Below are 20171 nucleotides of genomic sequence, written 5' to 3'. Positions count from 1 at the left end.
AAAACAGACAAACCTGAGCTTGAGAAACAGGAACATTGAAAGTACATTAAAGAGGGGCACTAACAACTCCATAAACAGGGAGCATTTGCTCAAGGAATCTATCGAATTCGCAATGGTCTGCAAGTTGAGTTAGTTGGAAGATGTAGCTCGGCGACGTAGCTCGCCACTTCCTGGCCTTCAGACCATTGACACGTGTAAAATCGATAGCTTGCCATCAGAACGCTTTCCTTCGGATTTATGTGCTCCCAGACCAGCGTACACAGTTCTTCATACGATTTGCTTGTTGGTTTCACCAGAGCTAGAAGATTCTTCATGAGGCCATAGGATGTTACCCCACAGAGAGTGAGGAGGATCGCCATTCGTTTAGCAGCGTTCTCGTCCCCTTCCAGCTCGTAGACCACGAAGCTTTGGGCGAGTCGCTCCAGGAAAGCTGCCCAATCGTCCCCTTCTGAGAATTTCTTCAGGGTACCAACAGTTCTCTGCATTTTCACGTGATTGTTCGTTATCTCTTCGCCAGTTGCTGGTTACATTACTTTATTATAAGCCTGGGTACTGTTGACATGAGTAAGTGGGACCCAACTCCTTTATACAAAATCCAGAGTGTTGGTACAGCGTGGGAGGCCTGAGTATATAAATTGCTGGCATGGGATGCTGGGCACGCTTGGGAATCCATCAAGTGTGCCCTCTGGTGGCCGTATGATACAGATTACTTCGGTTGTATATAAAACCAGGTGTTCCTGTTGCAGGCGAATTAGGAGAGCACACTTTTTATATTCTATTCGGAGCTCCAAATTTCGGGAAATTCTCAGCCACATAAAAAGAACAATTAGCTGCTGCATAAACATCTGACTTTGGAGCTCGATAAAAAAAGGGAATTCGCTTCAGAAGCAGGGCGAAAATCTCCAGAAACAGGCGTCTTAGCTCGAGAAAGTGCAGAACTGCTCCAGAAAAATAGGATTTAGGACGATATTAAGAGCCTCAGAAAAGGGTGAATTAGCTCCAGAAACGGGAATTAGTAGCATGATCAGGGAAATTAGGATCAGCAGAAATAGCTACCGTATCAGCTCCAGCAATGCGTGAATTAGCTCCGGAACAAGTTAATTCACTCGAGGAACAGGGGAATTTGAAGCTCCCGGTAAAGGGGAATTTGAAGGTCCAGGAACAGGGGAATTAGGTCAAGGACAAGGGAGCTAGCAGCAGAAATTGCGGAATTATGAGATACAGCATCAGGGCAAATAGCTCCAGGAACATGATTTTGCATAGAAACATAGACAATAGGTGCAGGAGTAGTCCATTCGGCTCTTCGAGCCTGCAGCATGTTCAGTAAGATCATGGCTGATCATTCACCTCAATGCCCCTTTCCTGCTTTCTCTCCATACCCCTTGATCCCGTTATCCATAAGGGCATCTCAGTACCCCTTTCCTGCTTTCCCTCCATACTCCTTGATCCCTTTATCCGTAAGGGCGATATCAAACTCCCTTTGGATAGATCTAAATAACTGGCCTCAACAACTTTCTGTGATTGAGAATTCCACAGGGTAATAACCTTCTGACTCAAGAAGTTTCTCCTCATCTCGGTCTTAAATGGCTTACCCCTTATCCTTCGACTGTGACCCCTTGTTCTGGACTAAACCAGTATCGGGAACATTCTTCTGCCTCTAACCTGTCCACTTCCGTCAGTATGTTTATGTTTCTATGAGATCCATTCTCATTTTTCTAAACTCCAGTGAATACAGGCACAGTCAATCCAGTCTCTCCTCATTTGTCAATCCTGCCATCCAGGGAATCAGTCTGGTGAACCTTCGCTGCACTCCTTCAATAGCAAGAACGTCCTTTCTCAGATTGGGAGACCAAAACTAACAATATTCCAGGTGAGGCCTCACCAAGGCCCTGTACAAAAGTATTAAGATATCCCTGCTCCTATACTCAAATCCGCTAGCTATGAAGACCATTTGCCTTCTTCACCGCCTGCTGTACATGAATGCCAACTTTAATGACTGATGTACCATGACTGCCAGATCTCGTTGCACCTCGCCTTTTCCTAAACTGTCGCCACTCAGATAATATTCTGCATTCCTGTTTTTGTCACCAAAGCGGATATTCTCACATTTATGCACATTATACTGCATCTGCCATGCATTTGCCCACTCAACTAACTAGTCCACGTCACCCTGCAGCCTCTTGGCATCCTCTTAACAGCGCAGACAGCCAACCAGCTTAGTATCAACTGCAAGCTTGGAGCTATTACACTCAATTCCTTCATCTAAATCATTGATGTTTATTGTAAATAGCTGGGGCCCCAGCACTGAACCCTGCAGCACCACACTTGTCACTGTCTGCCATTCTGAAAAGGACCCGTGTATCCTGACACGCTGCGTCCTGTCTGCCATACAGTTCTCTATCCACTTCAATACCTTACCCCCAATATTTGTGCTTTAATTTTGCCACTAAAGTCTTGTGTGGACCCTTGTCAAGAGCCTTTCTGAAAATCCAAATACACCAGATCCACTGGTTCTCCCTTGTCCACTCTACTAGTTACGTCCTCAAAAAATTCTGGAAGATTTGTTAAGCATGATTTCCCTTTCATAAAACCAATGCTAACTTAGACTGATCCTGTCACCGCTTTCCGAATGCGCTGCTATTTCATCTTTAACAACTGATCCAACATCTTCCCCACTGCCGATGTCAGGCTAACTGGTCTATAATTCCCCGTTTTCTCTCTCCCTCCATTTCTGAAAAGTGGTATTACATTAGCTACCCTCCAGTCCATAGTAACTGATCCAGTGTTGATAGGCTGTTGGACAATGATCACTAATGCATCCAATATTTCTGGGGCCACTTCCTGAAGTATTCTGGGATGCAGATTATCAGGCCCTTGGGATTTAGCGGCCTTCAATCCCATCAATGTCGCTAACACAATATGCTGACTAATAAGGATTTCCTTCAGTTCTTTCTTCTCGCTCGACACTCGGTCCCCTAGTATTTCCAGAAGGTTATTTGTGTCTTCCTTCATGAAGACAGAACTAAAGTATTTGTTCAATTGGTCTGCCATTTCTTTGTTCCCCATTATAAATTCATCTGAGTCTGACAGCAAGGGACCTTCGTTTGTCTTCACGAATATTTTTCTCTTCACATATCTATCGAAGCTTTTGCAGTCAGTTTTTATGTTCCCAGCAAGCTCCCTCTCATATTCTATTTTACAACTTCTAATTAAACCCTTTGTCCTCTGCTGAATTCTAAATTTCACCCAATTCTTAGGTTTTCTCCTTTTTCTGGCCTATTTATATTCCTCTTCCTTGGATTTAACACTATCCCTAATTCGCCTTGTTCGCCACAGTTGAGCCACATTGCCCACTTTGTTTTACTCCAGACACAGGTGTAGAATTGTTGAAGTTCAACCATGACATCTTTAAATATCTGCCATTGCCTATCCAACGTCAACGCTTTATGTACCATTCGCCAGTCTATTCTAGCCAATTCATGTCTCATACCATCGAAGTTAACTTTCCTAAAGTTCAGGACCCTGGTCTCTGAATTAACTGTGTTGCTCTCCATGTTAATAAAGATTTCTACCATATTATGGTCACTCTTCCCCAAGGGGCCTCGCACAACAAGATTGCTAATTAGTCCTTTCTAATTACATATCACCCAGTCTAGGATGGCCAGCCTTCTAGTTGGTTCCTCGACATATTGGTGTCGAAAACCATTCCTAGTACACTCCAGGAAATCCTCCTCCACCTTATTGCTACCAGTTTGGCTAGCCCAATCTATATTTGGATTAAAGTCGCCCATGATAACTGCTGTACCTTTATTGCACGCACCCCTAAATGCTTGTTTGCTGTTGTCCCCAACCTCACTACTACTGCTTGGTGGTCTGTACACAACGTCCACTAGCGTTTTATGCCCTTTGGTATTCCGCAGCTCTACCCATACCGATTCCAGATCATCCAAGCTAATGTCCTTCCTTACTATTGCGTTAATTTCATCTTTAACCAGCAACGCTACCCCACATCCTTTTCCTTTTTGTCTATGGTTCCTGAATGTTGAATACCTCTGTATGTCGTGTTCCCAGCCTTGGTACATCCTGCAGCCATATCTCCGAAATCCTAATTATATCATATTCGTTAATATATGCATGCACAGTAAGTTCATCTACCTTATTACGAATACTCCTCGCATTGAGGCACAGAGCCCTGAGGCTTGTATTTTTAACAAACGTTCTCCCTTTAGATTTTGGCTGAAATGTGGCTGTTTATAATTTTTACCTTGTGTTTCTCTGCTCTCCATTTTTACTTTTCTTCTTTCCATCATTTGCTTCTGCCCCCATTCGACGTCCCTCAATCTCCCTGCATAGGTTCCTACCCCCTGCTATATTAGTTTAATACCTCCTCAACAGCACTAACAAACACTTCCCCTAAGACATTGATTTTAGTCCTGCCCAGGTTCAGACCATCCGGTTTTTACTGGGCCCACCTCCCCCAGAACCGGTTCCAATATCCAAGGACTTTGAGTCGCTCCCTCCTGCACCACTCCTCAAGCCACGTATTCATCTTAGACAGGTTAGATGCAGAAAGAATGTTCCCAATGTTGGGGAAGTCCAGAACCAGGGGTCACAGTCTGAGGATAGGGGGTAAGCCATTTAGGACCGAGATGAGGAGAAACTTCTTCATCCAGAGAGTGGTGAACCTGTGGAATTCTCTGCCACAGAAAGTAGTTGAGGCCAAATCACTAAGTATATTCAAAAGGGAGTTAGATGAAGTCCTTACTACTCGAGGGATCAAGGGTTATGGCGAGAAAGCAGGAAGGGGGTACTGAAGTTTCATGTTCAGCCATGAACTCATTGAATGCCGGTGCAGGCTAGAAGGGCTGAATGGCCTGCTCCTGCACCTATTTTCTATGTTTCTATGTTTCTATCCTGCTAACGCTACTCTGACTAGCACGTGGCACTGGCAGCCATCTTGAGATTACTACCTTTGAGATCGACCTTTTAATTTAACTCCTAGATTCCTAAATTCAGCTTGTAGGACCTCATCCCGTTTTTCACATATATCGTTGGTACCTATATGCACCGCGACAACTGGCTTGTCACGCTCCCCCTCCAGAATTTCCTGCAGCCACTCCGGGAAATACTTGACCATTGCACCATGGAGGCAACATACCATCCTGGAGTCTCGGTTGCGACTGCAGAAACGCCTATCTATTCCCCTTACATAGAAACATAGAAACATAGAAAATAGGTGCAGGAGTAGGCCATTCGGCCCTTCTAGCCTGCACCGCCATTCAATGAGTTCATGGCTGAACATTCAACTTCAGTACCCCATTCCTGCTTTCTCGCCATACCCCTTGATCCCCCTAGCAGTAAGGACCTCATCTAACTCCTTTTTGAATGTATTTAGTGAATTGGCCTCAACAACTTTCTGTGGTAGAGAATTCCACAGGTTCACCACTCTCTGGGTGAAGAAGTTCCTCCGCATCTCGGTCCTAAATGGCTTACCCCTTATCCTTCGACTGTGACCCCTGGTTCTGGACTTCCCCAACTTTGGGAACATTCTTCCTGCATCTAACCTGTCTAACCCCGTCAGAATTTTATATGTTTCTATGAGGTCCCCTCTCATTCTTCTGAACTCCAGTGAATACAAGCCCAGTTGATCCAGTCTTTCTTGATAGGTCAGTCCCGCCATCCCGGGAATCAGTCTGGTGAACCTTCGCTGCACTCCCTCAATAGCAAGAATGTCCTTCCTCAGGTTAGGAGACCAAAACTGTACACAATACTCCAGGTGTGGCCTCACCAATGCCGTGTACAACTGTAGCAACACCTCCCTGCCCCTGTACTCAAATCCCCTTGCAATGAAGGCCAACATGCCATTTGCTTTCTTAACCGCCTGCTGCACCTGCATGCCAACCTTCAATGACTGATGTACCATGACACCCAGGTCTCTTTGCACCTCCCCTTTTCCTAATCTGTCACCATTCAGATAATAGTCTGTCTCTCTGTTTTTACCACCAAAGTGGATAACCTCACATTTATCCACATTATACTTCATCTGCCATGCATTTGCCCACTCACCTAACCTATCCAAGTCGCTCTGCAGCCTCACAGCATCCTCCTCGCAGCTCACACTGCCACCCAACTTAGTGTCATCCGCAAATTTGGGGATACTACATTTAATCCCCTCATCTAAATCATTAATGTACAGTGTAAACAGCTGGGGCCCCAGCACAGAACCTTGCGGTACCCCACTAGTCACTGCCTGCCATTCTGAAAAGTACCCATTTACTCCTGCTCTTTGCTTCCTGTCTGACAACCAGTTCTCAATCCATGTCAGTACACTACCCCCAATCCCATGTGCTCTAACTTTGCACATCAATCTCTTGTGTGGGACCTTGTCGAACGCCTTCTGAAAGTCCAAATATACCACATCAACTGGTTCTCCCTTGTCCACTCTACTGGAAACATCCTCAAAAAATTCCAGAAGTTTTGTCAAGCATGATTTCCCTTTCACAAATCCATGCTGACTTGGACCTATCATGTCACCTCTTTCCAAATGCACTGCTATGACATCCTTAATAATTGATTCCATCATTTTACCCACTACCGATGTCAGGCTGACCGGTCTATAATTCCCTGTTTTCTCTCTCCCTCCTTTTTTAAAAAGTGGGGTTACATTGGCTACCCTCCACTCCACAGGAACTGATCCAGAGTCAATGGAATGTTGGAAAATGACTGTCAACGCATCCACTATTTCCAAGGCCACCTCCTTAAATACTCTGGGATGCAGTCCATCAGGCCCTGGGGATTTATCGGCCTTCAATCCCATCAATTTCCCCAACACAATTTCCCGGCTAATAAGGATTTCCCTCAGTTCCTCCTCCTTACTAGACCCCCCGACCCCTTTTATAACCGGAAGGTTATTCGTGTCCTCCTTCGTGAATACCGAACCTAAGTACTTGTTCAATTGGTCCGCCATTTCTTTGTTCCCCCTTATGACTTCCCCTGATTCTGACTGCAGGGGACCTACGTTTGTCTTTACTAACCTTTTTCTCTTTACATATCTACATATCTACATATTTACAATAGAATCCCCAACCACTATAGCTCTCCCATTCTTTTTCCTTGCCCTCCTGTCCATCAGAGCAACCCACGGTGCCATGAACTTTGCTGCTGGCTACCCCTGTTGAGCCACCTCCCCCAACAATATCCAAAACGGTATATTTGTCTAGGAGGGAGATGACTCAGGGGAGCCACGCACTGCCTTCCCGTTCCTGTTCTGATTGATGATAACCCATTCCTTATCTGCCTGTGGAACCTTTACCTGCGTTGTGAGCAACTCATTAAACGTGCTATTCTCGAAATCCTCAGCATCGTGGATGCTCCACAGTGAATGCATCCGCAGCTCCATTGTCCTAATGCGGTCGCAAGAAACAGTCAATATAACTCCAGAAACAGGGTAATTTTCTGATGAAACTGGATGTTAACTTGAAACAGAAGATATAGCGTTAGAGACAGCTGAAGTGGCTCCATAAACATGGGAAATGGGATCTCCGGAGACATGGAATGTAAAAGCAAAATAATGCGGCTGCTGGATTCTTGAATAATAACAGAAAATGCGGGAAATTTCAGCAGGTGAGGCAGCATCTGTGCTGAAAAGCAGAGTTAACGTTTCGGGTAGATGACACTTCGTCAGAACTGCAGAATCTTGGAAATGAACAGATTCTTTAATTAAACACGAATACAAAAGCAAAATATTGTGGATGCTGGAATCTAGAATGAAAAATGAAAATGCTGTAAATCTCAGCAGGTCAGGCAGCATCTGTGGAGAGGAATTAACTAATACAAAAGCAAAATACTGGGGATGCTGGAATCTGGAACGAAAAGAGAAAATATAGATGTTCCCCTCTCCCAATCAGTGCTTCTAAGAATAGGTTATTTTCTTCCTCTCCACAGATACTGCCTGACGTGCTGAGATTTCCAGCATTTTATGTTTTACTTCAATTGATGTGTCCCAAAACTCTGTCCACTTATTAGCTGTCCTATGCGATCGCTTAGGTTCCTCTTGCACATAATTTGGCAATGGAGGATGTGTCATATAGATTCAAAGATATAACCAGGAAATACATTTACAACAAACAGGTGCTCTCTGCAATACAATAATTTAAAAAAAACTATTGCATTATAATAGACAAACACTAACGCAGGTTAGTATATTTATTTATATACCAAAGCACAATACACAGCTGCACGTTTCACTAACACAAATACACCACAATATATTTACAACTATCACAGATCAAAGAAGATTTTACTCGCTGCGAATCCTCGGCAAATGCTGCTGTGCCTGTTTTTAGTGTGCTTGTGCTCGATGTGTGGGAAGATTTGGCCGGGCCGTTGTATATCGCGGCTGCATTTCCCTCCCTCAGAGACTGAGAGATCGGCCAGCACGGGAGGAGCGTTTAATTTATCGCCTAATGCCCTGCTCCAAAATGTGAAGAGACGTAAAACTGGGCAGAGTGCTGATAGAAAGTAACACAAAAAGAGTGAATGATTCTAACAAAATTAATGCTGAAAATTATTATCACGCAACCGCTGAACCGCCCATCCCTCAAGCAATGTCCTGATATGAAACCAGCCTCTCCACTAAAAATAAAGGGAACACAAAATAACCAGAAATTGCTGAAACCTGGGAGTGTACCAGGAATCTTTAAACCAACCTTCCAACACTCTCTCAAATGAGCCATTTCGGCATTACAACAAATTAAAGAAAACTTTCACACCCCTTTTTTAAAGAAACCTAACATCGGGAGAAATTACCCCGACCACACAACCCTCACTTCAGGGCAATGAGTCCCGACCAGATCTCGGAGTTCAGGTTGTGTGAATGTATTAGGAAACTCTTCATGCCCAGGTTGCGTTATCACTGCCACGGCCCAGGCACTGCCTGATCCTAGATTTGCACACATTGCTAAGTTCAAACTGTTGCATTTTTCTTACTGGCAATGAATTGACTGATAGTCATGCTGTGAGAAGCTAGGGTGATGCAGCGTAAGAAGAAAAAGTCAAGACTAAAGATAACCGAGATTTTATTGACACTTGCAGTTAAATATTGCCAAGATTTACATTGTCAATTAGCAAAGAAAGAGATCTCGTCATTGAATGCTGACTTTAAAACAGCAGGCACAGAAGTGTATTTTGTATCGCAACAATGAATAATGCGCTGCTGATGGTGGCAGCAGCAGCAGTGTGATAAACTGTAAATTTGTTCATAAACAGCCGTTTACATTGGGATTAAAACAGCCGTAAATACTATGCTCGGCGGACAGGAATCGAACCCAGATCGCAGTATTAAGAGCGCCGAACCGAATCTCGAGACCACGAAGGAATCTACTGCAAGTTTGTATGCCAACAAGGAGACCAACACAGTCTTTCCTGCTTGCTCCTTCGAAATTCTCACAACATTTGCCCCAGGGAAAACTGTTGGCAGCAAATGTCCGCGCATCCACAGCATCACGTGCGGGTAGGCATCCACTGTAATCTATTTCATTCTGTCCGTTTCTCGGGATTTTTCACCCTCGGTGCCGGGTGAACATTTCATTTGGTGTTTTGTCCTGAACTGCAGCCTTTTGCCTTCTCCGGGCGACAGAATTGTTCTGTCTGTCTGTTCGTACTTCCGACCGTTGACGGGAACAGGCCTCCAGTTCATCGATTATCAGCAAACCAAGAAACACAAATAAACAGAAAGATGTGCCTCTCCACCCCGTCGGCAAAGAAGCAATGACTGTTATTCGAAATAATTACCAACCCTTGGGATACTGTGTAGATTTGTTTCATTATAAAGATTTGATTTTAAACGTTAATAAAAAAACGAATTAAAATAATGAAGAACACTAGAATGGAACCCGCGACCTTGGCATTATTAGTGCAAGGCTCCAAACAACAGAGCTAACCAACCACAAAGCGCGTCAAAATTGCGTGAAAGGCCAGTCTGAGGGGATTGTGTTTCCGACTCACACTGGGTGGCAGAGCTGCTGCATAAACATTAAACACATCACTTCGCTTAAACATTATTCACTGTTCAGTTACAACACTGGGCAGTGTGTAATTAGAACGTAACAGAAAAAGAGCACTGCATCTAAAAAATATTCATGTTGAAGATTATTATCACGCAACCGCTGAAGAGCACATCACTCAAGCAGTGTCCCAATATAAAAGCAGTCTCTCTCCTCAGAATGAAGGGAACGTGAAAAAAACAGAAATGGCAGAAACACAGGATTGAACCAGGAACCATATGGATTTTCAGTCTAACGCCTCCCCAACTGAACTATTTCGTCCCGACAGAGAGCGAAGCAAAATTTTCTCACAAATTATTGAATGAAAACTTAACCCCGGAAAGAATTGCCCCGCCCACTCAGTCCTCATTTCAAGGCAATGGGTCCCAAAAACATCTCGGAGCTCTGGATGTGTTAATGTAATGTATAATGATACCGAAAATCTTAATGCTTATGTTAAGTTATCACTGCCCACGGTCCTGGCACTTTCTGATTCCAGTTCATCGGTTATCAGCAAACCAAGAAACAGAAATAAACAGAAAGTTGTGCTCTGCACACCATCGACAAAGAAGCAATGGCTGTTATTCCAAATAATTCACAACCCATGGGATTCCGTGTGGATTTGTTTCATTATGAAGATTTGATTGTAAAAGTTACTAAAAACCGAATAAAAATTATGAAAGATTTGGGATGGCCCAGACCGGGACCGGGCCCGCGCTCTTGGCTTTATCAATACCAGGACATAACCGACCAAGTTAACCGGCAAAAAATGCCCTCGGGCTGCGTGAAAGCCCAGCCTGAGGGGATTTTGTATCCAGCACACACTGGGTGATAGAGTTACTGCATAAGAATTGAACACATCGCATCGCTTAAACATTGTTCACTCTTCATATACAAAACTGGGCAGAGTATAAATAGAAAGTAACAGAAAAAGAGCTTGAATCTAAAGAAAACCATGTCGAAAATTTGTATCACGCAACCGCTGAACAGTCCATCCCTCAAGCACTGTCTCGATATCAAACCAGCTTCTCCCCTTAAAATTGAGGAATCGCAAAATCATCAGATATTGCCGAAACCCGGGATTGAACCAGGGACCTTTAAATCTTCAGTCGAACGCTCTCCCAACTGAGCTATTTCGGCCCGACAGAAAACGAAGCAAAACTTTCTCACACCTTTTTGAAAGAAAACTTAAACATCGGAAGGAATTGCCCCGCACACTCAGTCCTCATTTCGGGGCAATGGGTCCCAAACACATCTCGGAGCTCCGGATGTGTTCATGTAACGTATAATGATATTGAAAATCTTAATGCTCATGTTAATTTATCACTGCCCACGATCCACTCTCTGATTCCGGTATTGTGCACGTTGCTAAGTTGAATTTTTCCGCACTGGCAATGAATTGACGGATAGCCGGGCTGTGATGAGCTCGGTTTGTTCGGGTGATGCCGCGCAAGAACGTACATGGAAGAATAATCATCATTGTGATTGTTCTCACACTGCACTTAAATGTTGGCAAAACGTACAGTGTCAATCAGCAATTGTAGTTCCATAAGTTCATTTAATGTTCTGCTGAAGTGTTCATAAAGACACAAAGATTGCACAGAAGGCAAGATCTCACAGTGTTGAAGACACAGTGAAATATACTGCAGAGTTTATAACTGTTTCACAACATAACATGTCAGTAAAATTCCCCGTTCTATTCTCGGCACTGATGGGTTGTGAAACGGAGACGGGGCGAAGTCCTATTGAACCGCACTGACCCCGAGCCAAGTTGAAATTAAAGCAGGTTCAGTCCTCAGCAGTGATATGATGAAGAGAGATAAGAGTCGCGAATCAAGGAGAGATTTAACGTTAGTGATTCTGAATCTCGGTTCGATCAAAAACTCCATGAATTCTCTGCCGGGAAATTCAGATCTTGCAAATCGCCTGTGAACGCTAAACATTGACACGCCGTGAGCCAATGTGCAATACAGAAGGGGCCCAGGCCAAATGAATGCTCAAGGATAAGTTATCAGTGCCCATGGTCCAGGCATTCCCTGATTCCAGTCTTGCACACTTTGCGAAGTTTAAAATGCTGAATATTTCCACAGAGGCAATGCTTTGATTGATGATAAGCTCGAGTGATGTGGCGCAAATTGGTACCTGGAAGACTAAAGATAGCCATGATTGGCAAAATTTACGTTGTCTTTCAGCAATTGCAGTTCCACTTGTTGAGCGAGATCTTGTCATTTAGGGCAGACTTTAAAACAGAAGTGTCGGTTGTATCACGACGCGCTGCTGATGATTGGGTCAACAACAGCGAGGTGAGCTGCAAGCTTGTTCAGGAACAGCATTGCCTTTCGAAGCACCGCAAATACAATGTTTCCTGACTGGGAATTGAATCCGGGCCACGGTGGTGAGAGCGGCGAATCCTAACCACTAGACCACCATGGAAGCTGCTGCAAATGTCTGTGCCAGCAAACAGACCAACCCAGTCTTTCCTCCTTGCTGTTTCGAAATTCTCATCACATTCGCGCCAGGGAAAACTGATCGCAGTAAATGGCAGTTTTTGTGGAGAACACCAAAGACATGTCCGCGCAATCACAGCGTTAAGTGCGGCTAGGCTTCCACTGAAATCCATTTCTATCTCTCCTTTTTCCGGGAATTTTCACTCTCGGTACCGTGTGAACATTTCATTTGGTGCTTTTGTCCTGAACTGCAGCCTTTTGCCCATCTCCGGGCGACAGAAGCGTTCTGTCTGTCTGTTCTGCTTATAACCATTGACGGGAACAGGTCTCCAGTTCAGCGGTTATCAGCAAAGCACGAAACACGGATATACAGAAAGTTGTGCTCTGCACACCGTCGGCAAAGAAGCAATGGCTGTTATTCCAAATAATTCCCATCCCTTGGGATTCCGTGTGGATTTGTTTCGTTATGAAGATTTGATTATAAAAGTTACTAAAAACCGAATAAAAATTATGAAAAATTGGGATGGCCCATATGGGGATCGGGCTCGCGCTCTTGGCTTTATTAATACCACGCCCTAAACGACTGATTTAACCGGCAACAAAATGCCCCAGGGCTGCGTGAAAGCCCACCCTGAGATGATTTTGTATCCGGCACACACTGGGTGATAGATTTACTGCATAAGAATTGAACACATCGCATCGCTTAAACATTGTTCACTCTTCATATACAAAACTGGGCAGAGTATAAATAGAAAGTTACAGAAAAAAAGCGCTGAATCTAAAAAAAATCATGTCGAAAATTAGTATCACGCAATCGCTGAACAGCCCATCCCTCAAGCACTGCCTCGATATCAAACCGGCTTCTCCCCTTAAAATGAAGGAAACGCAAAATCACCAGATATTGCCGAAACCCGGGATTGAACCAGGGACTTTTAGATCTTCAGTCTAACGCTCTCCCAACTGAGCTATTTCGGCCCGACAGAGAACGCAGCAAAACTTTCTCACACCTTTGTGAAAGAAAACTTAAACCCCGGAAGGAATTGCCCCGCACACTCAGTCCTCATTTCGGGGCAATGAGCTCCGGATGTGTTCATGTAATGTATAATGATATTGAAAATCTTAATGCTCATGTTAACTTATCATTGCCCACGATCCAGGCACTCTCTGATTCCGGTATTGTGCACGTTGCTAAGTTGAAAATTTGCCTTTTTCCGCACTGGCAATGAATTGACTGATAGCCGGGCTGTGATCAGCTCGGTTTGTTAGGGTGATGCCGCGCATGAACGTACATGGAAGAATAATGATCATTTTGATTGTTCTCACACTGCACTTAAATGTTGGCAAACCGTACATTGTCAATCAGCAATTGTAGTTCCATATGTTCATTTAATGTTCTGCTGAAGTGTTCATAAAGACAAAAAGATTGCACACCAGGCGAGATCTCACAGTGCTGATGACACAGTGAAATACACTGGAGTGTTTATAACTGTTTCAGAACATAAAATGTCAGCAAAATTCCCTGTTCTATTCTCGGCACTGATGGATTGTGAAAAGGAGACGGGCCGAAGTCCTATTGAGCCGCACTGACCCCGAGCCAAGGTGAAATTAAAGCAGGTTCAGTCCTTAGCAGTGATATGATGAAGAGAGATAAGAGTCGCGAATCAACGTTAGTGACGGTGAATCTCGGTTAGATCAAAAACTCCATGAATTCTCTGCCGGGAAATTTAGATCTTGGAAATCGCCTGTGAACGCTAAACATTGATATGCAGTGAGCCAATGTTCAATATAGATGGGGCCCAGGTCAAATGAATGCTCAAGGATAAGTTATCAGTGCCCATGGTCCAGGCTTTCCCTGATTCCTGTCTTGCACACGTTGCGAAGTTTAAAATGCTGGATATTTCCACAGTGGCAATGCATTGATTGATGATAAGCCCGAGTGCTGTGGCGCAAATAGGTACCTGGAAGACTAAAGGAAGCCATGATTGGCAAAATTTACGTTGTCTATCAGCAATTGTAGTTCCACTTGTTGAGCGAGATCTTGTCATTTAGTGCAGATTTTAAAACAGAAGTGTCTGTTGTATCACGACACGCTGCTGAGGGTTGGGGCAACAACAGCGAGGTGAGCTGCAAATTTGTTCATGAACAGCATTGCATTTCGAAGCACCGCTAATACAATGTTCCCTGACCGGGAATCGAAACCGGGCCTCGGCGGTGAGATCGCCGAATCCTAACCACTAGACCACCAGGGACGCTGCTGCAAACGTCTGTGCCAGCAAGCAGACCAACCCAGTCTTTCCTCCTTGTTGTTTCGAAATTCTCATCACATTCGCGCCAGGGAAAACTGTTCGCAGCAAATGGCAGTTTTTGTGGAGAACACCAAAGACATGTCCGCGCAATCACAGCGTTAAGTGCGGCTAGGCTTCCACTGAAATCCATTTCATTCTCTCCTTTTTCCGGGAATTTTCACTCTCGGTACCGTGTGAACATTTCATTTGGTGCTTTTGTCCTGAACTGCAGCCTTTTGCCCATCTCCGGGCGACAGAACCGTTCTAAATGTCTGTTCTGCTTATAACCATTGACGGGAACAGGTCTCCAGTTCAGCAATTGTCAGCAAAGCAAGAAACACGTATAAACAGAAAGGTGTGCTCACCGTCGGCAAAGAAGCAATGGCTGTTATTCCAAATAATTGCCATCCCTTGGGATTCCGTGTGGATTTGTTTCGTTATGAAGATTTGATTGTAAAAGTTACTACTAACCGAATAAAAATTATGAAAAATTGGGATGGCCCATATGGGGATCGGGCCCGCGCTCTTGGCTTTATTAATACCACGCCCCAAACGACCGATTTAACCGGCAACAAAATGCCCCAGGGCTGCGTGAAAGCCCAGCCTGAGATGATTTTGTATCCGGCACACACTGGGTGATAGAGTTACTGCATAAGAATTGAACACATCGCATCGCTAAAACATTGTTCACTCTTCATATACAAAACTGGGCAGAGTATAAATAGAAAGTAACAGAAAAAAGCGCTGAATCTAAAAAAAATCATGTCGAAAATTAGTATCACGCAACCGCTGAACAGCCCATCCCTCAAGCACTGTCTCGATATCAAACCAGCTTCTCCCCTTAAAATGAAGGAAACGCAAAATCACCAGATATTGCCGAAACCCGGGATTGAACCAGGGATCTTTCGATCTTTAGTCTAACGCTCTCCCAACTGAGCTATTTCGGCCCGGCAGAAAACGAAACAAAACTTTCTCACACCTTTTTGAAAGAAAACTTAAACCCCGGAAGGAATTTCCCCGCACACTCAGTCCTCATTTCGGGGCAATGAGCTCCGGATGTGTTCATGTAATGTATAATGATATTGAAAATCTTAATGCTCATGTTAACTTATCATTGCCCACGATCCAGGCACTCTCTGATTCCGGTATTGTGCACGTTGCTAAGTTGAAAATTTGCATTTTTCCGCACTGGCAATGAATTGACTGATAGCCGGGCTGTGATCAGCTCGGTTTGTTAGGGAGATGCCGCCCATGAACGTACATGGAAGAATAATGATCATTTTGATTGTTCACACACTGCACTTAAATGTTGGCAATCCGTACAGTGTCAATCAGCAATTGTAGTTCCATATGTTCATTTAATGTTCTGCTGAAGTGTTCATAAAGACACAAAGATTGCACACCAGGCTAGATCTCACAGTGCTGAAGACACAGTGAAATATACTGGAGAGTTTATAACTGTTTCAGAACATAACATGTCAGCAAAATTCCCCTTCTGTTCTCGGCACTGATGGGTTGTGAAAGGGAGACGGGCCGAAGTCCTATTGAGCCGCACTGACCCCGAGCCAAAGTGAAATTAAAGCAGGTTCAGTCCTTAGCAGTGATATGATGAAGAGAGATAAGAGTCGCGAATCAATGTTAGTGATGGTGAATCTCGGTTAGATCAAAAACTCCATGAATTCTCTGGCGGGAAATTCAGATCTTGGAAATCGCCTGAGAACTCTAAACATTGATATGCAGTGAGCCAATGTTCAATATAGAAGGGGCCCAGGCCAAATGAATGCTCAAGGATAAGTTATCAGTGCCCATGATCCAGGCATTCCCTGATTCCAGTCTTGCACACGTTGCGAAGTTTAAAATGCTGAATATTTCCACAGTGGCAATGCATTGATTGATGATAAGCCAGAGTGCTGTGGCGCAAATAGGTACCTGGAAGACTAAAGATAGCCATGATTGGCAAAATTTACGTTGTCTATCAGCAATTGGAGTTCCACTTGTTGAGCGAGATCTTGTCATTTAGTGCAGATTTTAAAACAGAAGTGTCTGTTGTATCACGACACGCTGCTGACGGTTGGGGCAACACCAGCGAGGTGAGCTGCAAGCTTCTTCAGGAACAGCATTGCATTCCGAAGCACCGCAAATACAATGTTCCCTGACCGGGAATCGAACCCGGGCCGCGGCGATGAAAGCGCCGAATCCTAACCACTGGACTACCAGGGAAGCTGCTGCAAATGTCTGTGCCAGCAAGCAGACCAACCCAGTCTTTCCTCCTTGCTGTTTCGAAATTCTCATCACATTCGGGCCAGGGAAATCTGTTCGCAGCAAATGGCAGTTTTTGTGGAGAACACCAAAGACATATCCGCGCAATCACAGCGTTAAGTGCGGCTAGGCTTCCACTGAAATCCATTTCATTCTCTCCTTTTTCCGGGAATTTTCACTCTCGCTACCGTGTGAACATTTCATTTGGTGCTTTTGTCCTGAACTGCAGCCTTTTGCCCATCTCCGGGCGACAGAACCGTTCTAAATGTCTGTTCTGCTTATAACCATTGACGGGAACAGGTCTCCAGTTCAGCGGTTATCAGCAAAGCAAGAAACACGTATAAACAGAAAGTTGTGATCTGCACACCGTCGGCAAAGAAGCAATGGCTGTTATTCCAAATAATTGCCAACCCTTGGGATTCCGTGTGGATTTGTTTCGTTAAGAATATTTGATTGTAAAAGTTACTACTAACCGAATAAAAATTATGAAAAATTGGGATGGCCCATATGGGGATCGGGCCCGCGCTCTTGGCTTTATTAATACCACGCCCTAAACGACCGATTTAACCGGCAACAAAATGCCCCAGGGCTGCGTGAAAGCCCAGCCTGAGATGATTTTGTATCCGGCACACACTGGGTGATAGAGTTACTGCATAAGAATTGAACACATCGCATCGCTAAAACATTGTTCAATCTTCATATACAAAACTGGGCAGAGTATAAATAGAAAGTAACAGAAAAAGAGCACTGAATCTAAAAAAAATCATGTCGAAAATTAGTATCACGCAACCTCTGAACAGCCCATCCGTCAAGCACTGTCTCGATATCAAACCAGCTTCTCCCCTTAAAATGAAGGAAACGCAAAATCACCAGATATTGCCGAAACCCGGGATTGAACCAGGGACCTTTACATCTTCAGTCTAACGCTCTCCCAACTGAGCTATTTCGGCCCGACAGAAAACGAAGCAAAACTTTCTCACACCTTTTTGAAAGAAAACTTAAACCCCGGAAGGAATTGCCCCGCACACTCAGTCCTCATTTCGCGGCAATGAGCTCCGGATGTGTTCATGTAATGTATAATGATATTGAAAATCTTAATGCTCATGTTAACTTATCATTGCCCACGATCCAGGCACTCTCTGATTCCGGTATTGTGCACGTTGCTAAGTTGAAAATTTGCATTTTTCCGCACTGGCAATGAATTGACTGATAGCCGGGCTGTGATCAGCTCGGTTTGTTCGGGTGATGCCGCGCATGAACGTACATGGAAGAATAATGATCATTTTGATTGTTCTCACACTGCACTTAATTGTTGGCAAACGGTACATTGTCAATCAGCAATTGTAGTTCCATATGTTCATTTAATGTTTTGCTGAAATGTTCATAAAGACACAAAGATTGCACACCAGGCTAGATCTCACAGTGCTGATGACACAGTGAAATATACTGGAGAGTTTATAACTGTTTCAGAACATAACATGTCAGCAAAATTCCCTGTTCTGTTCTCCGCACTGATGGATTGTGAAAGGGAGACGGGCCGAAGTCCTATTGAGCCGCACTGACCCCGAGCCAAGGTGAAATTAAAGCAGGTTCAGTCCTTAGCAGTGATATGATGAAGAGAGATAAGAGTCGCGAATCAACGTTTGTGACGGTGAATCTCGGTTAGATCAAAAACTCCATGAATTCTCTGCCGGGAAATTCAGATCTTGGAAATCACCTGTGAACGCTAAACATTGATATGCAGTGAGCCAATGTTCAATCTAGAAGGGGCCCAGGCCAAATGAATGCTCAAGGATAAATTATCAGTGCCCATGATCCAGGCATTCCCTGATTCCAGTCTTGCACACGTTGCGAAGTTTAAAATGCTGAATATTTCCACAGCGGCAATGCATTGATTGATGATAAGCCCGAGTGCTGTGGCGCAAATAGGTACCTGGAAGACTAAAGATAGCCATGATTGGCAAAATTTACGTTGTCTATCAGCAATTGGAGTTCCACTTGTTGAGCGAGATCTTGTCATTTAGTGCAGATTTTAAAACAGAAGTGTCTGTTGTATCACGACACGCTGCTGAGGGTTGCGGCAACAACAGCGAGGTGAGCTGCAAGTTAGTTCAGGAACAGCATAGCATTTCGAAGCACCGCAAATACAATGTTACCTGACCGGGAATCGAACCCGGGCCGCGGCTGTGAGTGCGCCGAATCCTAACCACTAGACCACCACGGAAGCTGCTGCAAATGACTGTGCCAGCAAGCAGACCAACCCAGTCTTTCCTCCTTGCTGTTTCGAAATTCTCATCACATTCGCGCCAGGGATATCTGTTCGCAGCAAATGGCAGTTTTTGTGGAGAACACCAACGACATGTCCGCGCAATCACAGCGTTAAGTGCGGCTAGGCTTCCACTGAAATCCATTTCATTCTCTCCTTTTTCCGGGAATTTTCACTCTCGGTACCGTGTGAACATTTCATTTGGTGCTTTTGTCCTGAACTGCAGTCTTTTGCCCATCTCCGGGCGACAGAACCGTTCTAAATGTCTGTTCTGCTTATAACCATTGACGGGAACAGGTCTCCAGTTCAGCGGTTATCAGGAAAGCAAGAAACACGTATAAACAGAAAGTTGTGCTCTGCACACCGTCGGCAAAGAAGCAATGGCAGTTATTCCAAATAATTGCCATCCCTTGGGATTCCGTGTGGATTTGTTTCGTTATAAAGATTTGATTGTAAAAGTTACTACTAACCGAATAAAAATTATGAAAAATTGGGATGGCCCATATGGGGATCGGGCCCGCGCTCTTGGCTTTATTAATACCACGCCCTAAACGACCGATTTAACCGGCAACAAAATGCCCCAGGGCTGCGTGAAAGCCCAGCCTGAGATGATTTTGTATCCGGCACACACTGGGTGATAGAGTTACTGCATAAGAATTGAACACATCGCATCGCTAAAACATTGTTCACTCTTCATATACAAAACTGGGCAGAGTATAAATAGAAAGTAACAGAAAAAAGCGCTGAATCTAAAAAAAATCATGTCGAAAATTAGTATCACGCAACCGCTGAACAGCCCATCCCTCAAGCACTGTCTCGATATCAAACCAGCTTCTCCCCTTAAAATGAAGGAAACGCAAAATCACCAGAT

General features: G+C 44.3%; 1 protein-coding gene and 6 non-coding genes across 7 annotated transcripts in view; 1 reads left to right on the top strand and 6 right to left on the bottom strand.

Moving 5' to 3' along the window:
• LOC139257944 (zinc finger protein 850-like) overlaps positions 1-20171 on the top strand; it is a gene marked incomplete at its 5' end in the record, with an annotated part of 812458 nt that overhangs the window by 325638 nt on the left and 466649 nt on the right. The window lies entirely within an intron of this gene.
• trnaf-gaa (transfer RNA phenylalanine (anticodon GAA)) lies at positions 11111-11183 on the bottom strand. Its single transcript has one exon. It is a non-coding gene; the product is annotated as a tRNA-Phe (tRNA).
• Positions 13393-13465, bottom strand: trnaf-gaa (transfer RNA phenylalanine (anticodon GAA)). Its single transcript has one exon. It is a non-coding gene; the product is annotated as a tRNA-Phe (tRNA).
• trnae-cuc (transfer RNA glutamic acid (anticodon CUC)) lies at positions 14668-14739 on the bottom strand. The gene has a single exon. It is a non-coding gene; the product is annotated as a tRNA-Glu (tRNA).
• trnaf-aaa (transfer RNA phenylalanine (anticodon AAA)) lies at positions 15650-15722 on the bottom strand. Its single transcript has one exon. It is a non-coding gene; the product is annotated as a tRNA-Phe (tRNA).
• trnae-uuc (transfer RNA glutamic acid (anticodon UUC)) lies at positions 16924-16995 on the bottom strand. The gene has a single exon. It is a non-coding gene; the product is annotated as a tRNA-Glu (tRNA).
• On the bottom strand, positions 17912-17984 carry trnaf-gaa (transfer RNA phenylalanine (anticodon GAA)). Its single transcript has one exon. It is a non-coding gene; the product is annotated as a tRNA-Phe (tRNA).

The sequence above is a fragment of the Pristiophorus japonicus genome, unplaced genomic scaffold, assembly GCF_044704955.1.
Source record: "Pristiophorus japonicus isolate sPriJap1 unplaced genomic scaffold, sPriJap1.hap1 HAP1_SCAFFOLD_94, whole genome shotgun sequence".
NCBI lineage: Eukaryota > Metazoa > Chordata > Chondrichthyes > Pristiophoridae > Pristiophorus > Pristiophorus japonicus.
The sequence above is the reverse complement of the archived record's forward strand: the minus strand, read 5'-3'. Positions and strand labels throughout refer to the sequence as shown.